Source organism: Nannospalax galili, unplaced genomic scaffold, assembly GCF_000622305.1.
Source record: "Nannospalax galili isolate Female #2095 unplaced genomic scaffold, S.galili_v1.0 scaffold59, whole genome shotgun sequence".
In the NCBI taxonomy this organism is placed as follows: domain Eukaryota; kingdom Metazoa; phylum Chordata; class Mammalia; order Rodentia; family Spalacidae; genus Nannospalax; species Nannospalax galili.
The window spans coordinates 416,634-440,814 of NW_008344412.1; the positions used below are offsets into that span (position 1 = coordinate 416,634).

Below are 24,181 nucleotides of genomic sequence, written 5' to 3' on the forward strand. Positions count from 1 at the left end.
ATGTTTTATTTTATGTGTATGAGATATATATCTATAAATACATATATCGAGAGAGAGCAAGAGAGAGAGAGAAAGAGGAGAATATTAAATTTGATGGAGGGCAGTGGGGAAAGGTGTAGATAGGAGAGATCTAAATATTAAACTATATTGCATGAGAGTTACAAAAATTCATTTAAAATAACAGCATATAAAAAACAGGTTAGAAAATATGACCCATTTTGCTTTAAAATGATAAAAACACCCTTGTTGCTTTGAATTTTTTAAAATTACTCATCAAAAACTTAAGGATTATATGAAACGTATTTCATTGAGCAATTATGTATTTTAAGAACATGTTCTTTTCTATTTCTATTTTTATTTTATGTGTATGAGTGTATTGCCTGCATGTACATAAATGCACCCATGTCCTGTAATGCCCACAGAGGTCAGAAGAGGGCTTCCCCAAAACTGGAGTTACGAATGGTTATTAGCTGCCATTTGGATACTGTGACTTAAACCTGGGTTAAGAGCAGCCAGTGCTCTTAACCGCTGAGCCATCAGTTCAGTCCAAGAAAAATATTCCGATTGACAATTAGACTCAGACATTCGTGGGCTACATGCTCCCAGACATTCAGATGTTTTCTGCACTGTTTGCCCAGGTATTTCCAGTATTTAAAAATGTAATAAGCACTGACTGCAAGAACTATCCTCCTAAAACCATTGTGATCAATAATTGTTTTATTGGTGTTATTTCATAGTTATTATTCATTTCTAAACAACTTAAGGAAACTAAACATAAAGGCTTGTGTCTTTGCATTCTCTTCTGAAGCATATAGCGCAGTACAGAAAATGACCTCAAGGGGCTGGAGAAATCAGTGGTCATGATCACTGCTCTTGCATAGGTCCCAAGTTCAGTTTACAGCACACATGCTGGACAACGCACAACTCTCTGTAACTCTGGCTCTGGGAGATCTGACATCCTCTGCTGGCTTCTATGTTGTAGTTTACAAAACTTCCTGGATAGAGAACCTTTAAATAAATTGTAAGGCTCTTAAAATTTAGAACTGTACCATTTTTCCCATCTTTTGATCTCAGTGTGTGTGTGTGTGTGTGTGTGTGTGTGTGAGGACAGCTAGTGGAAAATAAAAGTAAATGACTGTGAGGAAGAGTTAACTGCCAAATTCTGACTAGAGAAGATCAGAGAAGCCATGTTCATGAGATCAAGAACTTAATTCTGAAAAGGGGAGTTTAATGAAACTTGATCAATGCATCATTTTGCTACTTGTATATCAGAACTGGAATAATAGGAAAGACTGGTATGATCTCTGGATAGATGATCACATATTTGTGATGTGTTCCACAATTTGAATCACACCCCTAAAAAGATAAATATATTAAAAAGAAAATAATTATGTGTTAGTCATTTTTCTGTTGCTGTGATAGAAACACTGACCCAAGCAATTTATAGGAGTGGTATATTTGAGCTTACGGTTCCAGGGGAATTACAGTCTGTCATGGCAGGGAGGCATGGTGGGTGGAGGTGGCTGGCGTAGAAGCAGCAGAAGCTAAGCTCTTACATCTTCACACAGGCACAGGAAACAAGAGAGCAACTGGAGACCTGGCAAGGCTTAAGAACTCTCTAAGCCCACCCCCAGTGACATGCTTGCTCCAGGATAGACCCACCTTCTAAAACCTCCCAAAACAGCACCATCATCTGGGGACAAAATGTCCAAACACTTGGAAACTATGGGGAACATTTTCATTCAAGCCATCACATGCCAATCCCTGGCCCCCCATAGGCTCATGATCATGTAAAATGTAAAATGCATTTAGTCCAACTCTTTGCCATAGTCATTATCAATCTCAATACTATTCAAAAGTCCACAGTCCAAAGTGGACTCAGGTAGATACTTAACTGTAAGCCTCTATAAAATCAAAAGACAAATTACATACTCCAAATATACAGTGGAACCAAATACACATTAGCATTCCAAAAGGGAGGAATGGAGGCATAGTAAGGAAATACTGGACCAAAACAAGACCGAAAACCAGCAGGGCAAACACCAAATCCAGTAGCTCCATGTCCAACTTCTGGGACTTTACTTCCAAAGACTTAGATGGCTCAGCCTCTCTAGCTTTACTGCATGCAACACACATCTCTCTCCTGTACTGGTACCGCTCCCTGTGTGCAGGTCTTGGCAGATGCCTCACAGCTCTGGTATCATGAACTTCTTGGGGTCTCCATGGCCAACCAGGCTTCACCTTCACAGCTTCAGGCAATGGCCTATCAGGGTCTTCTCTAGGCAGGGGAATCCCTGCTTCACGCTGCCTGGCCTCCAAGCTCTGAAACCTCAGAGGAAGAATTGATGACCCCTTCACTCTTCCATCTTTCATGCCTCTAAAGCCAGCACTGGGTGAATGACACTGCCAAGTTTGACAGCAAGTTTGGGTTGGAGGCTTAACTGGGTGTGGTCTTGCCCTGGAGGCACTATCTCCAGTTTAAGTCCAAATCTCTAGGCCCCTCCTTAATCACTTTAATCTCCTTATCAAAGGGATCTTCTCCAGCACATGCCAAGGCTCCAACATTTATCTTCCTAGTGCACTTTTTCAATCCAAACTGTATTTCTTTCTGTCCCATTTGCTCTTTTTCACTGTACATCTGCATAATATTCACCAATATTATCCATGCCACCATTTCTGTGTTATGCTGTCTTGAAATTTCTTCCACCAGAGAAATTAGTCCATTGCTTTTCAACTTAGCCTCAGGCAAGTTTTTTTGGCTGTGGGCAGACTCCAACCAGACTGTGCCAAAATACCCCAATTGCTGCTTAAGTCCCTATTTCCCTCTGGAAGTACATTGTTCTCAGCACTGCTTTCTTCCAGGCCCCTAGTAGAATGGCCTATTAAGCTCTGCTTACAACAGTCAGCCACTTTTCTAGCCCAACCTTCCAAAGTCTTCCACATTTCTTCAAAACCCCACATGGTCAGCTTCTTCACAGACAACAGCTCACTCTCGGTACCAATTACTGTGTTAGTCACATTTCTGTTGCTGTGATAGAAACACTGACCCAAGCAATTTATAGAAGGAATGGTATATTTGAGCTTATGGTTTCAGGGGAATTACAGTCCATCATGGCAGGGAAGCATGGTGGCTGGGGGTGGCTGGAGCAGGAGCAGCAGAAGCTAAGCTCTCACATCACCATGCAGGCACAGGAAGCAAGAGAGCGACTGGAGATCCAGCAAGGCTTAAGAACTCTGTAAGCCCACCCCCAGTGACGTGCTTCCTCCAGGATAGCCACACCTTCTAAAACCTCCCAAAACAGCGCCATCATCTGGGGACAAAATGTCCAAACACTTGGAGCCTATGGGGGACATTTTCATTCAAATCACCACAAATTGTATTACATTATAAGTTTAAAATTGAATACATTTATACATTAAATAAAAAAATATAACTATCATAAAAAAGGGCAGAATATCCACTTAGTTTGAAAAAAGTTACTGGTTATTTTCTGTAAATATATATACAAAATGCAATGAAATCAGAACACAAAGATGCTTAAAGCAATACAAAGTGACTTAAAAAGAGAATGAATAGTGGCAATGACAATAATAAGAATTTATTATAAGGATCAGAAAGCAAGAGAGGCAATGTTATAATAAAAAGCACATTTTGTATTTGTTAAAATTGAAATATCTACCCATATAGATATTGGATAGGGAGTCCAAGGATCAAGAATTCCCAGAACTCAGTAGACATCTATGTATACATCTGATTTACAAGGTGGGATGATAAGTTTGTAACCGAGGACCTACACGAAGTAGACGATGACATTTCTTTGCCTCAGGTCTCACTTTATTAAATAGTTTTTTGAATGGGACAAATGTGGTAAGACATTAACAGAAACTGTAAGGACAGAATTTACTACTCCTTTATTACCTTATCAAGGAAAGGCTAAGCATATCTAAACACTGCACAGACTACTTATATTTTCTAACAAATATGTATTATTATTTCTTCCCTTTTTTTTTTGACCTTTTCAACACAGGGTCTCCCTGTAGCCCCAGCTGTCCTGGAACTCACTATGTACACCAGGCTGGCCTTGAACTCATGGAGATCTGACTGTTTCTGCCTCCCAAGTGTGCCACCATGCCCAGCTCCATGTATTATTATTTCTATAGAAGCATAAGAAAGCTTGACAACCGAATTCATCCAGCTTTCTTGGTCTTTGGACAAATGCAGATGGTCTAATTCACAGACAACTTTTAAGAATCATTACCAAGCAATTGTTTCAGTAGATAAATAAGTTCTAACTCATTACCTTGCTTGCAGCAAAAAAAAAAAAAAGTGGTCCCCATGAGACATCCAATTACATTTTATACATTTTCAGTTCTTTTGAGGTAGATTCAGTACTAACATTGAATCATAATATCCTTAACCTCATTTGAACACCAAAAGGCAAGATATTTTTTCTGTTTTATAAATGAAATTTCAAGCAGCAAATATTTATAATTACTAGACAAAGAGGTATTTCTCACAGGAATTCATATTATGTGTCACCTTTCTTCTATCCTTGTTACAGTAATTTATCTTGTGGGAAATGAATGGGAAAAGGGCACCATGGTCTTTGAAGTCTGGTTATTAGTCACAGCTTATTAATACCAAAGATTTCCCAGGAGAGATGGGTGCTTCTACAGTGTGGTGATGCCGTAGTCCCAAGAGGGTCACCTGATACCAAGATGCTGATTTTTGTCAAGTGATTTTACACAAACATTAAAGGATAAATTTGTCAGTTGCTTTAGTAGATTATTAGAATACTGTAAACAGGACCTGTTACATTTCCTTCCAATTTATCAAACCTTCTAAAAGTAAGAAGTTACTTTAAACAAGAAGAAGAATGATAAGCAAAAGAAATGCTTTAGAAAATTGGCTTTGAGGACTCTGAATGTCTGGGAAGAAGATATTTAGATTTATTAGTCATTTTCTATCATTATATCTATTCAATATAAGGTGTTTTCATATGCTTCAAAATAAGGTTCTGAAAGAGCCTGATTTTGTAACATACTACCAGTTGTGATATGATGCAATGACCACAGTAATCATCTCATGTCACAAACAAAATCAGGGACATTAGCTTGCTTCATTTTTTAAATTATGATGTAATTACTCATTAATCAAACCCATTTTTTTGAGTTTCTATCCTAGTCCAGAGACCATTCGGACACTGAAAACAGAGTAGTAAATACGGCAAGAAAATCCTTGTCTTTATATTATTTTGATATTCGGATATGAAGAGTTGAAGATAAAAGCCACACAGGCATCTTCTTACTGACAAGAGGTTAAAAAAAATGGCAGCTTGAAACAAGTCTGGGGACAGCATTGTGAGCTGGGTGAAAAAGAACCAGGAAGACTTTTCTGAGAGCTAGCCTGACTTAAGTGTGCTTGGAAACATGGCAAGCTTTCCATGGCTTTCACATCGCCACAGTGATTCCAAGGTCAAAGCAGGAAGAGGGGAAGATTAAATCCAAAGTAACAATCATCTAAAGAAACACAGATGCCACTGAGAGCATGAAGGTTGAATTAATAAATTCAGATTAGCTTAGTTGACTTCTTAAAAATACCTGCTTATGTAGCCATTGCCATGTTTGGACAGAAATAATTGCTTCTATACTCACATTAGGAGAAATGCTTCCTGACTTCCGGTTCCCTTACTCTTCTTACCTCACCGCCAAACAAAAATTTCCTCCCTGAAAAAAGAGAACTGGAGTCACAGTTACTTCAATCAAGCTCGTTCTCTGACCTCTGCTTGTAATAATGTTCAGTCTTATAGAAGATTCATCCTGAGAGATGAGGGAGCTACTAGAAGTTGGAAAGTACTGAGGAGGAAGAGATGAACTGCAAATGTTTGGAAATGATTGTTCCGTATTATTTAGCACCTAGGTTAGTTACTGTAGAGTAAAATGTAGAAACTGGATTGTTTGCTTCTTATACGTTCTAAATTTTGAATTCATGAATGTGGACAAGGAAACAATTGTATGAAATTTCTCTCTCCACAAATTTTTGAGATGTCAGGAAAGCAAACTGTAACTTTCTTGTTCTACTTGGCTGTATGTTGTTTCTAGGAACTGTATACAGAGCCAGGCATGTAATCACACACCTGAATGCCAGCACTCCTGTAATACCAACACTGAGGAGGCAGAAGTAGGAGAATCGTGCATTCAAGGCCACCCTCAGGAATACAGTGAGACCCCGCCTCAAAAAGCAAAAGAGCAGAACAAGGGCTGGAGAGACGACTCAGCCACAAAGTTACTTACTTCCTGCCAAGCTGAATGACTTGAGCAAAATCCTGGGACCCACATGGCAGCTGGGATGAACCTGTTTCTGGAGGTTGCCCTCTGACCTCTATACATGTGCAACATGTAGTGTGGCATACGTGCATGCTCACACACACACACACACACACACACACACACACACAAATAAATAGAATTTAATTTTTTTAAAGCAAGTAAAGCAAAGAAAGAAAGAAAAAAGAAATCTTAATTGGGCCTTTAATTAGAAAATAAACTATGTTAAAGGCATGTAAATTTAGCTCAAGAAGAACTCTGCCTTAAAGTAAAGGCTCATGCTTTTTCCAGCCCACACACCTTAAATCATTTTTTTAATTCGAAACATAATGTTAATGGGATACATTATTTCACTAATGTCCTGGTCTGTACACTAATCTGCTACCTTGGTTGGCATGAAGGTATCACTGGCATTTCTGAGGAGACAGAGTAGAAAATGAGCTATATTCAAACCATAAAAGAGATCTAAAAATCCACCTTTAGGATTTTCATTTGCCTTAGATGAATAAAAACTGTGTCAAGCACATGAAGGTCCACCGTTAGTCTTAAAACACTGACCAAGCAAGAAATTTGTTTCTGATGCAATATACTGCTGAGAGTGAATCCTGGACCTTTGTCCCAGTGCAGGGGAGGCAAGTCATAGCTGTCACATCATCAATGAGGTAGTTTGTGTGAGAACTGTCTTAAGCATGTACACTGCGTGGGTGGGTACACAGCTTGAGTTCTGGTCATGGGCTTTTTCTGGTCAAATTCCAGGCTGACTCTTGTTCACTTTTCACAGTGTAAGTACACAAGAGAAAATATTTTTAAAATAATAAATAGGTGATGTCATCATCAATTGGCACTGAGAGGGGGTGCTGGGTACTGGCAATTACAAAACTAAAAAAACAGACAAAAAGATGAGGAAAGGTGGAAAAAATGAATATCTGAAATTAGCCAGACTGTGAAGTCTGGGAACGCAGTCTACAAAACTTCTTTTACCTCTAACATGAATTCCAAGTTCATGAGCCTTCCCAGAACACCTTCGGATTTGAGAAACTGCTAGAGTAGCTCACCAAGCTCACTGAAAGCTAATACATTCATGGTTTCAATTTTTTATGGAAAAAGAATAAAGAGAAATGTTAATAGAAAAGATACAGAATTGACTCTGGGAGATTGCCTAGCAAAAAGCAAGTCCTGGGGAGCGGAACCACTATGCTCCTAGATCAATCTACAGGCGTGTCACTCAAGGAAATTCCCTGGAGTCTCAGAGCCCAGAGTTTTCACTGGGGCTTCAGCACATGTCAGGATTTGCTGATTCCTCTTGTAGAGGAACTCATCTCTGAGTCTACTTATCCCATTGGACCCAAAGGCCTTCACCCTAAATCAAGTGGGTTTTCCTCTGCTGTGACCAGCACCTCTGCAGAAGAGAGACTCTGCTTATAGATTAGTTCCCAGAAGCAATGGCAAATCCCTGAGTCTCTCTTTGGGAAAGGCTAAATCCTTAACTTCACAGGGATAGACCAGAAGTGATTGACTTCTCGCAGAGAGCTCAAGAGAGATACGTGAGATGATCATCCTGCTATGAAGAAAGGCTTGAGGATTTGAAACCTCTATCACTTTAATTATGGTCTCTCAATGGTGCATATTAAATATTTGATAAAAATAAAACCTACATCTGATTTTCCCAGAAAGAACATTACAAACCTCAAAAGAACTGGAGATAGTGACATTGTTGGAGGAGGAGCCCTCTAAGAAGACTCTGAAACCCAGTGCTTTAGTAGGGCAACACATGGGACGCAGTGTGTAGTCATATCATAGATAATGTTTATTATACCAGAAATAGACAGATAACGAGAACAAAGTGGAAAGTTCCTGGGCAAATTACAGTGCAATCCAGGTGCCAGTTTCTAATGCCCTGCCCTAGTGGAGCCACACAGGGCACACAATTAGTCAGGAATGTGGAATGTTGCCAACCAAGAAAGTCTGCTAGAGATTTGGCACCTATGTTTAATTTTCACTTTCATCTTGTCTATATTTGGATTTGCATAGGAGACATGTATCTGACCATGTCTGTGGAAGTATTTCCAGATGGGTTTAACTGAATGTGGACCATACTGTCCTTCTGGTTGAGGTCCTGGACTAAATAATAATAAGAAAAAATAATAAGAATAATAAGAAGAAAAACTTAGATTCTAGATAAAATATGACCAGCAGTCTCTCACTCCCACTGCTGTGTCTTCTGAAACTCTGATCCATTATCATATCTTATCCTTAAATTGGCTTTTCTCCTGTGTTTTGTTACAGCAGCAAGAAAAGTAAATATGTAACACTTAAAGATTTTATCGATAAAACCTCTGCATAGGACAGGTGTGAATCTGAGGTATCTAGAAGAGAAGCACAGTTCAATATAAACCTCTTATCCATGCCTGTGGGTGGATATTGCTTAATATATTGTCCTAATGCACCACTCTTGTGTGTTCTGGGAATGGTGAATTTGTCCAGAAATTTAAGTTCCCAGACATCAGCTAACCTTTTAAGCAGGCTTTTGAAAAGAGGGTGTCCAGTTAATTTCTGCAGAGTCGCCTATCCAAAGTCTCAGAGAAAAAGAAATTAAAAAATTTCTCATTTAAACAAAATAAAAAGATCAGCAGAAAACCTTGTCCTAGCAACCACCACAGTATATAAAGAATGTATTCCATATCTGACATTTTATAAACAGGGAAAGTTTTTAGATCTTCTACAATTTATGGATCAGGTTCACTATAAAAACATGTTAAGATGGAACACTGTCTCAATTTTGATATTCCTAAGACAACAGGTGGTAATCTCTCCTACATTCCCAAATGAGAGGTTAGAATACCCATGATGAGCAAACAGAGCAGTCTGAAACCGACTCTTGACTCTTCTCTTTTCTATAAAATGCCTGTAGTTGAAGAAAACACAGTAGCTGGGAGATTTCTCTAGACATGGTAGTTTTACTGGAAGGGAACTGCTGTGTTAGCAGTCTGCATACCATCACCATCAAAGTCTTTGGAAGAGGTATAATCCAGAAACATCAAATATGGAGCTATGTTAGAAAGTTAGAAGGTTTTATTTGATTAAACGGGTCCATAAATCTTAAAATTTAAGACGTGCAATCTCATCCCAGATATGTTAAGGGCATTAATACTGTGACCCACTTCTATGGGAGGGTTATGTCTGATTCCTGTGTGTTATTGGCTATTATGGCCTTCCTCACTCCACTCCACACAGCACAATGAAATACAGACATGTGTGAACAGCATTGCTATAGGTCATCCTTAGGACAGTTCAATGCTTTAGAAAAAACAGGTGCTTTAAAAAAAAATGTTTGTTCTCCAAACATGAAGTGCACAATTGGTTATAAAACAACACTATGTTAAGAACCAACATTTTTGACAATATACAAGTTTTAAAAGTTTGGGGATGATGCAATCATAAGTAGGTGGTACCCGCTACGACTAGCAGGAAAGAAACCGAACGTTGAGAGAATTGCCCCAATAGTCTTCTGAGAAAATGTCAGAGAATCGCAGTACAAAAGGACTGAGGTAGGAGGCGTCCTGAAAGTGGGAACAAGATTAGGGTGCTGGATCTGGACCAAAAGGAGAGGCACTAATTAAAGATATTAAGATTTCGAAGGGCTGGAAAGATGGCTCAGTAGTTAAGAGCACTGCTCTTGCAGAGGACTCAGGTTTGGATACTAGTATTCACATGGCAGCTAACAACCATTTGGAACTCAACTCCAGTCCCAGGGGATCCAACTCCCTCTTCTGACCTCCATGGGCATTTCATGACAGGGGTGCACTTACATACACGCAGGCAATACACTCATACACAAAAAGTGAAAATAATAAATAAAATATTTTCTAAAGATTTTGAGCCCATGTTTCCAAGAAAATCCAGAAAAAAGACAAAGTCTCAGGGAGAAATGAATACAATAAAACTTAAATGAAATGTTTACCCCAATGAGGTCTTTGAATGTGGGTGCCCAGCAAGCACCTGGAAGTAGGCCAGGGTATGAAGGAGGACTGAAGGGGAGAGGTGTGATGAAAATGAGAGTTTGCTAAGTGCCTTTGCACAAAACATATAAATGTATTTTCTAATTGTTAGCATTTCTTAACTGGTGTTTTATTTTCTAAATTCATATCATAGAAAAAAGAATGTATATGCATTGTAATGATCATAGTAGATAGTCAAAACAAGAGTTTGAAAAGTCATTGCTGTTAGTAAGTTTCTCAAATTACTAAAAGGTCTCTTGAAATAAAATGTGAAATTTTGCAAGCATTTTCACATTTAAACTAACGTGCAAGTATACATATGCACACACACACATGCACACACGCACACATGCACAACACACACAAACAGGCACCAACACATTTGGATAGAAATATCAGAAGAGTCCTTGAAAATGTTTCTTAAGTTAAAGGAGAGTTACAGTCATGAACTAGATGTGAACATGATGGGCTTTCTCCCTAACTCTATTTAGGTCTGCTTTTATTCACTGGGCTTTGATCCCCTTTTCCTGTCCTCTTTTGTAAGCCGAGTCCATAGGCCTTGCAAGTAGTATAACAATTGTAGTGTTTCCATCGCAATATAAGGAAAGAGGCTCTACTTGTCCCTCCTGTCCTTCCTTCCTCTCCACTTTAATTACCACTTCTCCTTTATCCACTTCTGTAGGCTCTGTGCTGCTAGTCCCTGAGAGAAAAATAATTGTTCCCACAAACTTGAACTCAAGGATCACTTATTTCCTAAGACTTGTTGTGAAATGGGTCGGATAGGTAGAGAACTGTGGCAGTGTAACAGTAACAGAGAAAATGGAGACAGGGTGTTCAGATTTATGCCAGGTAATCGTCATTTCTCACTTTCTCTTACATTAGAAGATGTTACATTTGCTTGCTTATTTTTCATGTGAATGACCCTTAAAAGGAGGAATCACATCTACTCAAGTCAATGTGTTTAGTGAGAGTATGTTAGTGAATGGATGGACAAGTAACTGAACTTGCATTCTAGAGATTACGTGTATTTAAATAGGCATTTTCCATTGGAAAACACACACATACATATGACATATATGATATTTACTTGATTCTTGACAAAAGTGCAATAAGTAACTTTAGAGATGAAAAACTAAGATGCTGAAAAATCTTAAATCCAGACCTTCTCCAGTGAATTGTCCTTTTGAATTTGGTGTACTTTGTCTGTGGAAGAATAAACGCAGTTAAAAAAAATGATACTGGAGATTATGGAACAAAGATGCTCATTAAATGGTCCATGTAGACAAAGCCAGTAACACTTGAGTTAAGGCAGTGGACAGACAACCCAGTGAGCAAAACCCCACTTAGTGTCTCCAGTGGAGCCCCAGTTGCAGCTTCTTTATGTGGGCTTGACTTAGTCCATACCACCTATAGCTGATAAAGTTCTTTCTTTCTTCTTTCTCTCCTCTGACTAACACTTAAGATCTAAGTGAGCAGGGACCAGCCATTGTTGGCTCCTTCAACTTGTCTGGTGTGGAAAGCAGGACTTGGCAAACACTGCTGCTCTTTAAGTTTTTATTTCTGAATATATGAACAAATTAAGAACATATACTATTCCAGTATTTAAGATAATTCTCTTGACATTCTGTGTATGAAAAGGAAGAAAATGTTATTCAGAAAAACTTCATAAACAAGATGAGAGGCAATTTGCTATTGACTTTTTAAAAACATTTTTCTTACTTAAAGTATAGATCAATTTATTTCTTTGAATATATATCAGACTTATTCTTTTTCAGTTTATTACAAAAATTGTAGTTATCATATAAATGTGATCAAAGTCATTGCCAACAAAACATGACATCATTGGCAAATTTAATCTTAATCAACTGTGACCTGATTGTATGAGGGCCACAGTAATTTGAAAGTCCTTTCCTTAGTAAACACCAAATCTTGTAATTATTCCATAACAAGATAATCAAAGCCTTTGCATCTTTAGCTACAAAATATCTTACCTGTTTACAGTCAGAAAAAGTCTGTTTTAAAGACTTCCTAAATACCATAACTATTTTGCAGCTTTGTAATAACATTATCAATATTTAATCATGATATTCTTCTCTGTAAGAAAACCTAAGGAAAGAAAGTCTATTAATCATGGTCATATTAAAACATCTGTCACTTGTAATATGCATACAAAATCAAGTAATCAGATCAGATATCAGAAATAAATGACCCATATTAAAAAGGTCTGCTCAAAGTTCTAAAATTGCTCCTTTTTCAAATTATTTCAATAACTAAACCTCTCAATTTGCAAATGAAGATAAATGCTAAGATAATTTTTATACTCAGAATTGTGAAACGAAACAGAGAGTCAAAGAGACTAAGGATGCAGCATCTGAAAGAAGTGCTCACAACATTCTGAGACAAATACATGACTGCCTGCTAGCCATTTCCTGTGACTTTTTCAAATTTTCTGTAATTTTCTTTAAAATGAAATTAACATAAGCACATAAGCTTAAACCAAGTATTTTTATGTATTCGGTTTCATTTATTCTAATGTATATCTAAAGGGTTAGATTGCATACAGAAGCAAGAGAAGAGAATGGGATGAGAAAATACATTAAAGAATGCTATTTGTAAAAACCTCTTATTTGCCTCCCCAAAACTTGTCTTCCCCATATCCTCCCCAGTGGAATCCTGACGGGGTTCAGGATGATAACACTGCTAGTATAAAACCTCGCTTTGGTAGACAATAGGTTAAACATCACATAATAACTTTGCTGAACAGAAAGACTGAGGGTGCTCAAAACATGGCTAACTACATCCACTCGGCCAGCTGAAGCCTGCCATCCCCTGGCCTTCTCTTCATATGGAAATATATATGGTATATATCTTAATTAAACTAATATGGCTGAATTTCTGATATGTTACTATGTTCATAAAAATCTCCTTCTTGGCCATTATTATCTCTTTAGCATAATATACAGTAAAAAGTCCAGCAATAAGACAAGAGCAGGAAATTAGAGAAGTAATAATTGGAAAATAATAGATCAAATTATCCCTTTTTACAGATGATATGGTATTATATCTGAGATACCAAAAATTCAACCAGAAAACTCCTAGAAATTGTTAACACGGTCAGTAAAGTGGCAGGTTATAAAATAACCCAAAAAGTCTGTAGCATTTCTATATAACAATAACAAGCAATCAGAGAGAGAGCACATGGAAACACTCCGCTTCACAAAAGCTGCAAAAAATAAAATAAAATAAAATATCTCAGAATAAACCTGACCAAAGACATTAAAGAGCTCTACAATGAAAATTTTAAATCTTCAAAGAAAGAGATTGAGGAAGACATCAGAAGATGGAAGGACCTCCCATGCTCATGGATTGGAAGAATTAATATTGTGAAAATGACCATCCTAGCAAAAGCCATTTATAGATTCAATGCAATGGCATCAAAGTCCCCATGACATTTTTCACAGAAATAGAAAAAAAACATCCTAAGATTCATATGGAAGTACAAAAGACCTCAGATAGCCAAAGCAACCCTGAGCATGAAGAATGATGTTGGGGGAAATACTATTGTATTACAGAGCTACAGTCATAAAATCAATATGGTACTGGCAGAAAAATAGACCTGTAGATCAATGGAACAAAATTGAAGACCCAAATATGAGTACATGCAATTTCAACCACCTCAGCCACCTGATATTTGACAAAGGGGCAAAGAACATGCACTGGAGGAAAGAGATCATGTTCAGCCAATGGTCCTGGTAAAGCTGGATCTCCACCTGTAGAAGAATGAAACCAAACCCCTACCTTTCACCTTGCACAAAAGTCAATTCCAAATGGATCAAACACCTCAATGTAAAATCTGAAACTCTGAAACCATTAGGACAAAACATTGGCAATAACCAACAAGATATAGATTTCAGAAAGGATTTTCTAAACCAGACATCGATTGCTCAAGAATTAAAGTCAACAATAAACAAATGGAGCCTCATTAAACTAAAAAGCTTCTGTACATCAAAAGAAGCAACCAAGGAAATGAAAAGAAAACCCACAGAGTGGGAGAAAATCTTCACCAGCGACACAATTGACAGAGGTTTAACATCCAGAATATATAAAGAACTCATAAAACAAAGAATCAAGAAATCAAGTAACCCATTAAAAGATGGGCTAAGGAGCTGAACAGAGTTCTCAAAAGAAGAAGTAAAGATGGCTAAGAAGCATAAAAGATGTTCAACATCACTAATAATTAGGGAAATGCAAATTAAAACCACTTTAAGATTTCATCTTAGCCAGTCAGACTGGCTAAGATCAAGAGAACAAATGATACCAAACATTGGAGAGGATGTGGGGAAAGAGGAACACTCATCCACTGCAGGTGGAGATGCAAACTTGTTCAACCCATATGGAAAGCAGTGGGGAGAACTCTTAAAAAACTACAAATGAACCTACCATTTGACCCAGTTACACCAATCCGTGGCATATACCCAAAGAACTCATCCTATTGCAGAGACACATGTACATCCATGTTTGTTGCTGCTCTTTTCACAATAGCTAAGAAATGGAAGCAATTTAAGTGTCCCTCAATTGACAAATGGATAATGAAAATGTGGTTCATTTATATGATGGAGTTTTACTCAGCAGTAAAGAAAGATGAAATCATGAAACTTGCAGGTAAATGGATGGAACTAGAAACTGTTATACTAAGTGAAGTAACACAGACTCAGAAAAAAAAAAAATTGACATAAGGTCTCCCTCACATGTAGATCCTAGAATCAAATCCTGATAAGTGAGTATGTGTCCAGACAAAAATACAGGAACCAGGATATTGCAAAGGAACCAGGGAGGTAAAGGCAAAGAAAGAACCTGAAAGAGAACAGTAGGAAACAGGCCTTAATAAGAGAGATATGGGAAAAAAAACTGAGTTAGTCTAAGGGAGGGGGGAGGGAAGGTTATACAAGGAACCTAGGGGATAAAGGAAAAGAAGGAGATCAAGAGAGGTAGGACCACAGGAGAAGGGTATTATTAAGGGAGAAAGGGGAAAAATGGAGACACCTTAATTGGGGAATCCATGATGGAGGGGTTAGACAATGTGAGAGATAAATAATGCCTAGCTATTTTTAAAAACCAGAGGGAAGCATATTAGTCCAACAACCTACAGACAAATTATGCATACCAGATCAAGAAATATATGTCTCCTCTTAATCAAGGAGGCCAGGGAGACTCCAGGAGATGGACATGAACCAGTGTCCAGTCTACAAAGAGGAGGATCAACACAGAGGAATCATTTCCTCCATGCTTCCAAGCAAAACCAACCATAGTTGAGTAGGACCTTTGACTTATCTTCACAAAGGCGGAACTGGTAAAATAAAGGAGCCAGGGGCTCCTCCCAAGCCCATGTGACCCCTGAAGAACAGATCCTCAAATGACCTTAAGAGTAAAAATAAATTGGTTTATCTGGGCCAACTGTATGGCCTTAAACATCCAAAAGGAAAGTATAACCAAAGATTAAAGGAGACGATATAATTTTTTAAGAGTCTATATGCATAGCTAAAGGCTACATAACAAGCAACAATGACAGATAGGAGATACCTCCTTTTGAGTTGTTGGCTGGGTGGCCTAAGGGACTCCCAGATAGTAACTCAGCATAAAACTGGGAAAATGAACAGCAGACCCCAATCTTATCTAAAGGAATATTGACAACTGATTGCTGCTAGATGAGGAACAGCTGACCTTCCTAAAACAAAGAACTCTAGATAGGCTGACCAGATTCACCAGATGGACAAGTAGTGGAAAATGGCTAGGGTGCCGACAACATAGGAGACAGTAGCAGGGATAACAGAGTATAAGGGCTCTAGTAGGGGGAGGGAGGCTATGGGAGGGTGCCATCTGAGAAGTGGGTGTATAGTTGAATAATATGATTTGGGATGTTCTGTGTGATATACACATGCAGAAAAAAATCAACAAATTTAAAAAATGTATTATATTTGAGGAGTAAGCATAAAAGTTTACATCATGTTAATTAGTAGAGGTGATGAACATTACCTTTGAAATCTACCTGATGACTTTATAGACATAGTTTCTATTTCCATCCATTTACCTGCAAGTTTCATGATTATAGACATACACAGCACCCAGGATCTGAGTGCAAACGATTATGACTAGTATTAATCATACAGATTAGAGACACATGCGCCAACATCTCAGTGCTAGTAGCAAAAACAATGAGTCTTTCTGTAAGAAACAGTATATTTTAGAATGAAATGGAGATCTTTTTTGAGGGTTAAAAACTCATTCAATTTTATGTTTTACAGGACTTATACGGAGTTCAATATTGTATAACTGTATTGATTCAACAGTGAACCTAAAAATTTTATAGCCACTTTTGAAGGAGCTTTGTAAACTCTGGAGCTCTTTGCTCTGGAAACTGTTATTGGGCACGTTAAAGCTCTAATGATATGTTTCTTCTAAAAAAAATTAAAAATTAAACTAAAAAATGTAGGAAACAGCATATCTTGAAATGGAGATCTTCTTTAAAGGGTAAAAACTCATTCAATTTTATATCTTACAGGGTTTATACTGAGTTCAATATTGTATAACTGTATTAATTCAAGTGTGAACCCAAAATTTTATAGCCACTTTTGAAAGAGATGTATCCTTGCTCTGGAGTTTGTTACTGAATATGTTAAAGCTATAATGAAATGCTTCTTCCAATCATGTGGTTATTAAACTTTTTTTAAAAATTTAAAAAATTCTTCAAAGCATAAAAATTCGCTCCTTAATAATTAGTAGATGTGAAAAACATTACCATTGAAATCTACCTGATGAGTTTATATCCATGCTTAGATGCCAAGGAGCTCAGAAAGAAACCAATTGTGACTAGTAATAATCAGATATACAGAGATTAGAAACATGTGCAAACATCTTAGTGTCAATTGCATTAAAAATGAGTTTTTCTGTATGAAACTCTGTATTTTAATAATGAAATGGAGATCATTTGTAAAGGTTAAAACCTCTTTTAGTTTCATGTCTTATAGGGTTTATACTGAGTACAATTATTGTATAACTGTAATAATTCAACTGTAAACCTAAAAATGTACAGCCAATTTTGTAAGAGATACATCCTGGAAAAAGATGCTTCTTAGCTCTGGAAATTGTTATTGAATATGTCAATGCTGTTTTCATGAAATGCTTCTTCTAATTATGTGTTTGTTAAATAAATAATTAAAAAAATAAATAATAATAAAATAAATAAAAATTTAAAAAAGAACACTCACAAGTTTAACACTAATTTTCAAGCTTATTTCATCACATTATATCTGATATTTCTCAATACGCTGTTTCACTGGCAGCCTCACAACTGAACATAATTTAACATAATTTAACATAATTTAACATTGTGTGCTTACAGAATAATAATATAACTTGATGTTGGTCTTGGGTTTCAAGGGTCTTAAAAGCTATGCTCACAGCCATAATTGTCCCTGAATCCCATATTTCTTGGAAATCATTGCTACTAGTGACAACTATTACCATTAGTCATTACTCAAATATTTAAATTATGGATCTGCATAAGCCTTGCTATGTCAGTGATCATTGAAAATATAAGAAAAAGACCTCTGAACCCATCTTTCTACTATATTCTGCTTATACAGGAAAGGCTGTTAGGTAGCATCTAACATATATGATGATCTAATTCTTAAAGAAAAGCAGGCAAGAGAAGAGTGTGTAACCACTGTTTGGAGTTTGGCTGATGCCTCCCAGCTTCTCATGCTATGAACCCAAGATCAGCATTGTCTTACTGACATGTGAACTTCACCTCCTACTCTCCTACTTTACAGTCAAAGAAAACAGCTATTCAACTTTCTTTTTTTTTTAAACACATGCAGGCATTTATGCCAATCTACCAGCTATGTCTGTGTCACACTAACAGACTCTTAAAGGTTCCACAACTTGTAAAATAGCAGATCAGCAAGTGAGAAAACACTTGAGCCTATGGGGGCAACACAAGTCACATCACATTCCTCTCCTAAACACTATAGGTTCATGGCTATATCATAATGTAATAACATATTCAGTTCACCTTCAAATTTCCCCATAATCTTATTTAGAATAGACTCCAAAGTCTATTCAAAATTTAAGGCAATCTCTTAATAGTGAACATCTACAAGTTCCATATTCCCAACATACAAATGACATTGAGTAAACCTTCCTATTCCAAAACAGAGAGGAATGAAGGCACAGCAAGGAAATGTCAGACTGAAGCAAGATTAAAGCCCAGCGATATAAATGTCAAATCCTACACCTTTATGTTAAGTGTCTAGGACTGTTGGTAGCATCATATAGGCTGCAGTGGGTTTGTATAACCCTGCCCCTTCAACTCCATAGCCTGCAGCATAAATGGCCTCTCTTCTGGGCTATCTGTATTCAGTGTCTACAGCTGTAAAAAGTGGCTATCCTTTTACGTCCTGGGGTCGTCGGTGCAGTTTAGGCTTTACCTTCACAACTTCATGCAATGGGCTCTAAAAGCTTCTTTACAGAGAATTTGACCCTACAACACAGTTCCTGGGCTTAGGGGTTTTCGGAATCCTTTATATAAGCCTCCATAGGCCCCCATACTTCTGTTTTGCATACATTCAAACCCAGTATGATGTGGTATCCTCTATCAGCTTTCACTGCCTGCTAAAAATGTAACCTAGGCCTTCCTACCAGAGTTGCAGTGTCCTCTGGTTGCCTGCTTGTCTAAACCTGGGGAAACCTTTCCTTAGACAGATGGTTTTTAAGCAAAGAACTGCTGTGATACAACAATTCTTAGTTCAGTCTCTCTCTTTACAAATGAATTTTCAGTTTTTCAAGCTGGAGTCTTTGATGGGTGGGCCATGTCCCCCAAGACACCTTTCCTACTGTCTCAGTGCAGAGTAGACTCTTCCTGAATGACACCAAACTCTTCAGTTACGCCAGTTCCTTCGTCTGCATGGTCTTGTCCCCTTGTCTGCAACTTTAACTGCAATCATGTGTCTATCCTGTCCTAACTGTGTGGGTTTTTTTTTTTCCAGGCTTTTTGTTCTGCTTTCTCAGTATAAGCTGACTCAGGACAGTAACCATGTCATAACTTCCTTGCAATGTTGTCTGGAAATTCTTCCACCAAACAACTTAATCCATTTCTCAGATAAGACAAAAGAAAACATGTTAGAAACATGAACACACTAAAGAGTTCCATCATTTGGAATGCTACCATCAAGTTATCGAGAGCATATACAGGCTCATAAGGCACTTTCTCTAAGCTAACGTTTTGCAAGAGCTTCAAGAGAACAAATGACAGGCAATTGTTTCCTCTAGTTTTCTGAGTGATGCTGGAGCTGGTTATAGGGCTATGAGGGGCACACAGATAAGAACACATGGTAAAGTAGGACAGGCAACAAAGAACAGGCAAAAATAGAAAATGAAATCTTGTCATAGTGAGGTCAGGGAAAATAAATTTCAAATGGTAGGAAAGATGAAGTGTTCCTAAAATATATAGCTGTGCTACACACAGTTAGAGAGTTTTGTTGTTAAATATAAGCACCACTCTCTCACTTTTAATCCCTTTCAGGTTGAAAGTATGACTGAAAACTTGTATATGACCCAAAGCTTGTATAGAATAAAGCATGACCTAAAACTTGTATATAATAAAGAGGTATCTGACAGTTAGAGAAACAGCACATTAGTTCCTTTCCGGAACTGAAGATAACATACTGCGTGCGAAAAATACAGACTGGCAAAACAGACTCATGTATAAAAACAGTCCAGAGGGGTAGGTAGAAAAGTCACTGAACAGCTTTCCAGGTCTATGAAGAGGATGGATAGTTAGGGAAAGGCTTGAATTTCTGTCAAGCTAAATCTTCTTCTGTAGAAGTCGTTTTTGCTTTTGTTTTAACCTCAGCAGACATATTTTTGTTGTTTGAATACTATATCACATATCACCAGGCATAAATGGGAAAAAGTGTTTCTGGTCATGGTAGCATTGAACTCAGTAATTCTAAGCGTAACTATCCTGCTTCAGCAGCTTGGTACATAGTATATTTCAGATTCTTCATCTCCTCTGAATGTTATAATAAGCACTGACATACACCCATTCTCTGGTAGGAGAGCTATGGAGCACCTGAGCTCTGCACTAAGGAAACCAAGAGGGCTGTCTGATCCTCCTGCCCATCCTCACAGTATGTTCCTACTTAACTTCTAGATAAGACAAGCCTTATCTTGGAAAACATACCCTCATCTCAAAAGAAATCTCCATTGTTTTGTTAAAGCTTCAATTTCAAATACTCATAGAATCCTATTCACAATCACGCCCTTGATGATGCCAGAGAGGCCACCATTTCCTTATCTACACAAAATAAGTATTTATCTTTGACTAAATTTAATTTGTAGGGATCTTCACACATCTGAATGAAGCTCTCTGTAGTCATGAATTGTAAACACAAGAAGTCTGAGTTCAGTGGGTTGATAACTGAGGATGTTTTCCCATACCATTAACCATATAAGTCAATATTACATTAGAGTCTTATTCTAACTTCATGACCTCTCCAAAGCTTTCTAGATGTGGTTATTCTTTGTTACATGAACAAATAGTTTCAGATATTTGGAAAGCTTGTCCCCAAACTATACTATACGGCATTTCTATCACAAATGACTAAAGACTTAACAGAAATGATGTTATTTAAACTGAAAACTATTTTGAAACTATAAGAGTTTTGCAATGCCTTGGGTTATGTCTTAAAAAATGTTTTTTAAAAAGTTACATTTTCAGGCAGCCCATTTCAGGGAACTCGCCTTACTTCTCAATGAAAGCCTTGCCTGTTTGGGGCTGGACGGATGACTCAGAAGTTAAGAGCACTGGGCACTTTTGCAGAGGACCCAGGTTTGGTGGCTAACAACCATCTAGAACTCCAGTTCTAGAGTGTCTGACACACTCTTCTGACCTCTATAAGCATTGCACCATAAGGGTGCACTTACATACATGCAGGCAATACACTCATACACATAAAATAAAAAACTAATAGATAAAAATATTTTTAAAACCTTACCTGCTTGAAAAAACAAATCACATTTTTACTCATTTAAAAAAATATTTTTTATTATTTTTATTTTATGTGTATGAGGGTACTGCCTGAATGTATGTGAGTGCACCCATATAGGTACAATCCCTGTGGAGGACAGAAGAGGGCATCAGATACCCCAGAATTGGAGTTACGGATGGTTGTTAGCTACCATGTGGGTGCTGGGATCCAAACTCAGATCCTCTGCAAAAGCAGCTGGTACTGTTAACCACTGACCATCTCTCCAGCCCCTTTATTCTCCATTTTTAAGAGCACACAGATCGTACAGCTCTAGAAAATAAAGAGGACAAAGAGCATAAAGAAGCACTTACTGGTAATAAGCCTAAATACATCTGCGAATCAGAATAACATTAATATAAGTAAAGTTTTCCAAATTCAGGAAAAGGAAAATAAAGAGAGGAAGATATCAATAGTGGCTCATCTCATACTAATCATGCAGAATTTCTATAGTTGGTTAAAAAAATCCTGTCATGATTGACGTCTCAAGATATATTATCTAACTGTGGGAGCTCTTGAATCCAATATGACAAAAAAAAAAAATCAGGGCAGAGACAGCAGAACAAGTATCCCACTGCTATGCCTTATTTTCAAACTGTATTTAATGAAACAGAGAAAAGGAAGGCAACATAAATGTTTCTCAGTATGTAGAGAACAAAAACTTCCCAGTCCTATTACAATTGACTGTAGATATCTGATTCAGGAAGAGCAACTCTCACTCAAAGATAACAGATAACAGAACACTAATCAAGACCAAGGTCTGTTCACTGATAAAGTACTTGTCTATAGGAGGCTGTGGGTTTGATCCCCAGTGTGGCAACAAATGATCAAGCAGCTAAACTAATCAGCACATGAAATAAGATAAGTAAAAGGAAAAAATTTCACCCACATAATCCTTCTACGGGACAGATAAGCAAAACACAATCATAAATAACAACCTTACTGAAGTGAATATCTGTGGAGAGCAATCACTCAAAGAAAAGATACAAAAAGTCAGGAAACAGATATAAGAACAAGTGATTGTAAACTGAATAACATAAGAAAGAAGTAGAACGGAACTGCACATGATCACCAGACTTAAGGATAAATTACCACAATCTCAGGGAAAAATAACTTCAAAGGATGTAGAGGGCGATACTGACAATTAGCACAAGGCCACTTCACATTGAGGATGTGAAGGGATGTTGGGGATGAACGTTTTTAAACATGCATGAAATTAGGATACATAGTAACTATGAATTCTTTTTACCTTTTTAGTGGAGATGATAGAGTTTAATACAGAGTGGCGTATCCTCAAGGATGAGAATGTGTTGCAGTCCAGGAGCCATTGTGGAGGCAGACTCTCCCAGGGTAAAGATGGGCAATAGCCAGAGACCATTATGCCCACCTACATGTTTATGTGGGCTTTATATTATTTCTTTCCAAAAATATTTTATTTTTATTTTATATGTAAAAGTGTATTACCCGCCTGTGTGTAAGTGTATCTCTGTCATGCCATGCCTGTGGAAGTCAGAAGAGGGTATCATATCCCCTGGAACTGGAGCTACAGATGGTTGCTAGCTACCACGTGGGGACTGCGAATTGAACCCAGGTCCTTTGCAAGAGCAGTCAGTGCTCTTAACCACTGAGGTATCGCTCCAACCCAGTTTTATAATATTTCTTAAAGTCCCTAGAACTGAGAGGTTTTCTGGGGAGCAGTATCATGCCCAGTGTCTGGTTGAATTTGTTCACCAACTGAGAACAATCTCAGCACTTGGGAGGCAGATGTAAGCGGATTGCTGCAAATTCTAAGCCAATCTGGTCTACAAAGCAAGTTCTACACTCCGTCAACCTAAAACCAATGCCAGTGTAAGTGATTCAAACCAATTAATTAGAAACATTTTTCAAGATTACTATTTGAGTGCAAAGTGTGGCAGCTTTTTAAATATTCTATTTATAACCGATAAGAAATTTTTTCTTTGTTTTCTGATTGATTTTTTCATTGTTTATGAATTTTATTTGTTTATCTTTGTTTTGTGACAGGCTGACCTCAAAGCTTTCCTCCTACCTCAGCCTCCAGCATGCTGTGGTTCAAAAAGAAAAAAAATCTCATTTTATGTGTATATGCATGTTTTGTTTGGATGTATGTAAGTACCCTCATGCCATGCAGTTCCCACAGAGGGCAGAAGGTATTAGATTCCCTAGAACTGGAGTCACAGATGATTATTAGCCACCATGTGGATTCTGGGAACTGATCCCAGGTCCTTTGCAAGAGTAGCTAGTGCTCTTTACCACTGAACCATCTCATCCAGCCCTTCATGCTGGGACTATAAGCAAGAACTATCACACTCAGGTTCTCCTTTGATTTTAATAGTAACATTTTTATTGCTTTATAGAACACACTTCTTTACAAGTGTTTTTCATAAAATAAAGTCATATTTCAGATAAATTTGGAATATTTCACCATTTACTCCCTTTCCCACTTAATCTCATTCCTCTCGCGTGGTATTAAGAAGCAAATGTTTTTACAGAGGGAAAGGATTTCTCTCCATGAGATTCCCAAAAGTATTGCTAACTCAACATGGAGTTGGTAACTGGCAGGGATAATTCCAGCCTTGCCTGTCAAGCTGACAAACATTTAGGAATAATGAGCATTTGAAGGATGTGACTCACACTGTCTTGTTCCAAGGAACTGAGCCAACCTCTCTAATTTGACACTCGCTCCTCTCATTATACTGCCTCTCTGAGATCTGGTGATTTCAGTTATACAGTTGTAATCTATACTCTCTCTTC

The 24,181-nt window shown here is 37.6% G+C and overlaps 1 pseudogene; it reads left to right on the top strand.

The window, feature by feature from the left end:
* The window catches only part of LOC115071633, a 95,460-nt pseudogene that overhangs the window by 69,368 nt on the left and 1,911 nt on the right, over window positions 1-24,181 (top strand).